At 44.8% G+C, this 5,466-nt stretch overlaps 1 non-coding gene across 1 annotated transcript; it reads right to left on the reverse strand.

The window, feature by feature from the left end:
* Window positions 1-1,208: 1,208 nt before the first annotated feature.
* Window positions 1,209-1,348, reverse strand: LOC115838459. Its single transcript, XR_004033485.1, has one exon. It is a non-coding gene; the product is annotated as a small nucleolar RNA SNORA8 (small nucleolar RNA).
* Window positions 1,349-5,466: the final 4,118 nt, after the last annotated feature.

Raw genomic sequence — 5,466 nt, forward strand, 5'->3', positions numbered from 1 at the left:
ATTCTGATGGTAGCCTCTGCCTCCAGGTATGAGTGTTGCCACAAGAGGCGCAAAGTAGACCTTCAATAAACATGTGCTCCTTGGCTCTTCATTTAGAGGAGTGCCTTGTGTCAGGAGCTGCACAAGCACCAACTCTGAGATCAGCCGTGCCATGAGCCCACCTCTCTGGGACGCAGAACTTAGTGCCTTTGGGAGAACATGTCTGGAACTTCTAAAAGGTCAGCCAGTGGAAAAATCACCCAATTTGCCTTTAAATCCAACTGCAAGATTAGCCAGCCACCAGGTTACAGTGTTCTCTTTGGTTTCTTTCTCCAGTGTCTCACTTTTACCATGGTCCTGGTTTTAGTGTCTCTGCTGTATCCTGCCTTTCTGGATCCTGATCTTGACACTTGGCTACTTGGCTCCTGATTTATTTTTATTTCCCTTTTGCACCCCTGGTTTTGGCTTTGGCCTGTCTATAATCTTTTTTTTTTTTAGACGGAGTCTCACTCTTTTCACCCAGGCTGGAGTGCAGTGGCGCAATCTCAGCTCACTGCAACCTCTGCCTCCTGGGTTCACGCCATTCTCCTGCCTGAGCCTCCCGAGTAGCTGGGACTACAGGCGTGTGCCACCATGCCCAGGTAAGTTATTTTTAGTAGAGACAGGGTTTTGCCATGTCGGCCAGGCTGGTCTTGAACTCCAGACCTCAGGTGATTCATCCACCACGGCCTCCCATAGTGCTGGGATTACAGGCGTGAGCCACCATGCCTGGTTGAGGTTTTTTTTTTTTTTTAAATTGTGTATTATGTAACATTAGGCAAAATTATTCAAAGTCAATAGATTTTTATCCAAGGGATTCCATGTTGTGATTTATTCCACTGTCCATCAGGGTCACTTTAGATCCTCTAAAGAGCTGGAGTCTAAAGATTCATCTTCAAGTTAGCCCTTTTTAATGAAACTGATGCTTATTTTAATCCAGTTGTCCCGTCAGCCCATAATTCTTTTATTTTGGCTTCTGTCATCTCCTTTTAATATAGATATACTGATGAAGACTTGAAAATTCACCAAGAATCTTTGGGATCTAATTTCTTCAACCAGTTTACTTTAGGGTCATCTTTACTGTAGGTGGTGGATCTGCCTGGTTCTCCATTCAACACCCTGGAAGAAGAAAGGCATTGCTTACTGTTATAGAGTATATCAAACTAAGCACTCTGTGAAACCTATACAAATACTGTATCAATAGAAATACCAGGTTTAACAAGCACAAAGTCAAGAAAACCAACGATGCCAGATACTGAATTTCTATAGCACTGACCTTTGAACACCTTAGCAATGAGTAAACTGCTGGGTGCAAATGCCATGCAGTGCAAGATCTTTTTTTTTTTTTTTTTTTGAAACAGGGTCTTGCTCTGTTGCCCAGGCTGGACTGCAGTGGCATGATAATGGCTCACTGCAGTCTTGACCTCCCAGGCTCAAGCGATCCTCCCACCCTCAGCCTCCCAAGCAGCTGGAACCACAGCCATATGCCACCATGTTTGGCTAATTTGTAGAGACAGGGTCTCCCTGTGTTGCCCAGGCTGGTCTTGAACTCCTGGCCTCAAGTGATCCTCCTGCCACGGCCTCCCAAAGTGTTGGAATTATAGGCATGAGCCACTGCACCTGGCCTATCTATGATCTTTGATCTAAAATTTCAGCTTCTGGCCAGGTGCAGTGGCTCACACATGTAATCCTAGCACTTTGGGAGGCTGAGGCAGGTGGATCACTTGAGGCCAGGAGTTCAACACCAGCCTGGCCAACGTGGTAAAACCCCATCTCTACTAAAAATACAACATTAGCTGGGTGTGGTGGCACATGCCTACTCCGGAGGTTGAGGCAGGAGAATCGTCTGAGCCCAGGAGGTGGAGGTTGCAGTGAGTTGATCTTGCCACTGCACTCAAGCCTGGATAACAGACTGGAACTCTGACTCAAAAAAAAAAAAAAAAAAAAAGAATGGAGTATTGATACATGCTACAACATGGATGAGCCTCAAAACATTAAAACATTAGGCTAAGTTGAAAGAAATCTCAAAAGACCACATATTGTATGATTCCATTTAGATAAAATGTCGATAAAAGGCTAATCCATAGAGACAAAAAGTAGACTAGTGGGTGTCAGGGGCTGGAGGAAGGATGGGGAGTGACTTTAAATGGGCATAAAATTTCTTCCTGAAGTGATGAAATGTTCTAAAATTAGATAGTGGTGATGGTTGCACAACTCTTTGTACTGAAGACCATTCAGTTGTGCACTTTAAATGGGTGAATCTTATGGTATATAAATTATATCTCAATAAAAAGGTGAGTTCTGGCTGGGCACGGTGCCTCACGCCTGTAATTCCATCACTTTGGGAGGCTGAGGTGGGCGGATCACGAGGTCAGGAGTTCGAGACCAGCCTGGCCAAAATGACGAAACCTCCGTCTCTACTAAAAATACAAAAATTAGCCGGGTGTGGTAGCACAAGCCTGTAGTCCCAGCTACTCGGGAGGCTGAGGCAGAAGAATTGCTTAAACTCAGCAGGTGGAAGTTGCAGTGAGCCAGGATCATGCTACTGCACTCCAGTCTGGGCGACAGAGCAAGACTACGTCTCAAAAAAAAAAAAAAAAAAAAAAAAAAAAAAAGGCTTCCAGCCTAGGTAACATGGTGAAACCTCCTCTCTACAAAAAATACAAAAAATTAGCTGCGCATGGTGGCACACACCTGTAGACCTAGCTACTAGGGAGGCTGAGGTAGGAGGATCCTCTGAGCCCAGGAGCTTCAGGCTGCAGTGAGCTATGATTATGCCACTTTACTCCAGCCTGGGCAACAGAGTGAGACTCTGTCTCAAAAACAAAAACAAACACAAGATGGATTTATTTATTTATTTATTTAAAAAAAAAAAAAAGAACTACATCTGGCCGGGCAGGGTGGCTCACCTGTAATCCCGGCACTTTGGGAGGCCGAGGTGGGTGGATCATGAGGTCAGGAGATTGAGACCATCCTGGCCAACATGGTGAAACCCCGTCTCTACTAAAAATACAAAAAAAATTAGCCGAGTGTGGTGGTGTATGCCTGTAGTCCCAGCTACTCAGGATGCTGAGGCAGGAGAATCTCTGGAACCCGGAGGGAGAAGGTTGCAGTGAGCTGAGATCGCACCACTGCACTCCAGCCTGGGCTACAGAGTGAGACTCCGTCTCAAAAAAAAAAAAAAAATAATAATAATAAAATTTTACTAGCCCAAGGACATTTGATAAAGTAAATGAAACTTCTTTCAACTTAACAAAACTTATTAGCCATGTCAGGAGTGCTTGCTAATGCCTATGAGCTACGTAAAAGCCTACAAAAAGGTTTCTGGTTGGAGACCTAAGAAAATATATTTTTTTGTTGTTTGTTTGTGTTTTTGAGAAGAAGTCTCGTTCTTGTCACCCAGGCTGGAGTGCAAGGGGGTGATCTCAGCTGACTGCAACCTCCGCCTCGTGGGTTCAAGCAATTCTCTTGCCTCAGCCTCCCGAGTAGCTGGGATTACAGGCACCTGCCACCACGCCCGGCTAATTTTTGTATTTTTAGTAGAGATGAGGTTTCACCATTTTGGCCAGGCTGGTCTTGAACTCCTGACCTCAGGTGATCTCCTGCCTCGGCCTCCCAAAGTGCTGGTTTTATAGGCGTGAGCCACTGCACCTGGCCAATATGTATTTGTTTCAAACTATAAAAACTTAACAATTAAAATTAATAAAATGCTGACAAATTACAACGGTATGTCAACCAACTGATAAAACTCATCTCATATAAAATTTGGCTGGGTGTGGTGGCTCATGCCTGTAATCCCAGTACTTTGGGAGGCCAAGGCAGGTGGATTACCTGAGGTCAGGAGTTTGAGACCAGCCTGGCCAACATGGTGAAACCCTGTCTCTAATAAAAATACAAAAATTAGCTGGGCGTGGTGGCGGGCGACTGTAATCCCAGCTACTTAGGAGGCTGAGGCAGGAGAATTGCTTGAACCCAGGAGGCAGAGGTTGCAGTGAGCCAAGATCAAGCCACTGCTCCAGGCCTGGGCAACAGAGTGAGACTCCATCTCAAAAAAACAAGCAAACTCATCTCATATAAAACTAATATATATACACATAGATTAATATAGTATGAGATGTGGGCATATTTCATGTTTGACAGGATATCAGGTGAGACTTCCACAAGCCAGGACTATGAAGGTCTTAGGCCAGGATAGCTGCCTCACCCAGCCAATTCTTCCTTTCTTTAAAGTGAGATCTTTCTTAAGGCTTCTATAGTCCTTTCTGGCAATCTTGCTCTTGCCTGGGCACCCAAGTTCCTCAGATACATCAATAATAGATAGTGTTGAAGTTTTTGCCTCCCAGAAAGCAACATCTTTCTCAGTGTATGCAAATAGCTGGGTGACAAAGAAAGTGTGTCATCTTACACCACTCCATAGAGGAGCCCTAGACCCTACCATACAAGGAGCCTGGTTCTAGAAATAGCACTTACTGTGTTGTATTTATTCACGTGTCCCCTATTAAACAACTGTGCTCCCTGAGAACTGGGATATCTCATTTACTATCTTTTTTTTTTTTTTTTTTAAGGTTACGGCATGTGGTATTCCCTGTTGGCCTCTCATCCAAGTACTAACCAGGCCTGACCCAGGTTAACTTCTGAGATCAGATGAGATCAGGCGTGTTCACAGTGGTAGGCCCATGGACTCATTTGCTTTTGAATCCTAAGGTCTGGCACAACTCCAGACACATGCTCTGTGTTCAAAAAGAGATTTCCTTTTTTTAATTAATTTTTTTTTTTTTTTGAGACAGAGTCTTGCTCTGTTGCCCAGGCTGGAGTGCAGTGGTGTGATCTCAGCTCACTGCAAGCTCCGCCTCCTGGGTTCAAGCGATTCTCCTGCCTCAGCCTCCCGAGTAACTGGGAATACAGGCGCCTGCCACCACTCCCAGCTAATTTTTTGTATTTTTAGTAGAGATGAGGTTTCACCATATTGGCCAGGCTGGTCTCGAACTCCTGACCTCGTGATCCGCCCGCCTTGGCCTCCCAAAGTGCTGGGATTACAGGCGTGAGCCACAGCACAAGGCCAAAAAGAGATTTCTTAATTGGTAAATTATTTTTATTTATATACTATTCATGGAGATAAGCACCATGTCCTTGGGTTTTTGTTTTCATGTCATTCTAAATTTCAATCCTCCTTGGAAAAGAAAAGTGTTACAATATCACTATTGGCCAATCATTGTAGTAATAATTGATTTATGCAAGAATAATTAGGCTGGGCACGGTGGCTCACGCCTATAATCCCAGCACTTTGAGAGGCTGAGGTGGGTGGATCATGAGGTCAGGAGATAGAGACCATCCTGGCTAACACGGTGAAACCCTGTCTCTACTAAAAATACAAAAAAATTAGCTGGGCGTGGTGGCAGGCGCCTGTGGTCCCAGCTACTCGGGAGGCTGAGGCAGGAGAATGGCGTG

The sequence above is a fragment of the Nomascus leucogenys genome, chromosome 14 (genome assembly GCF_006542625.1).
Source record: "Nomascus leucogenys isolate Asia chromosome 14, Asia_NLE_v1, whole genome shotgun sequence".
Taxonomy (NCBI): Eukaryota; Metazoa; Chordata; class Mammalia; order Primates; family Hylobatidae; genus Nomascus; species Nomascus leucogenys.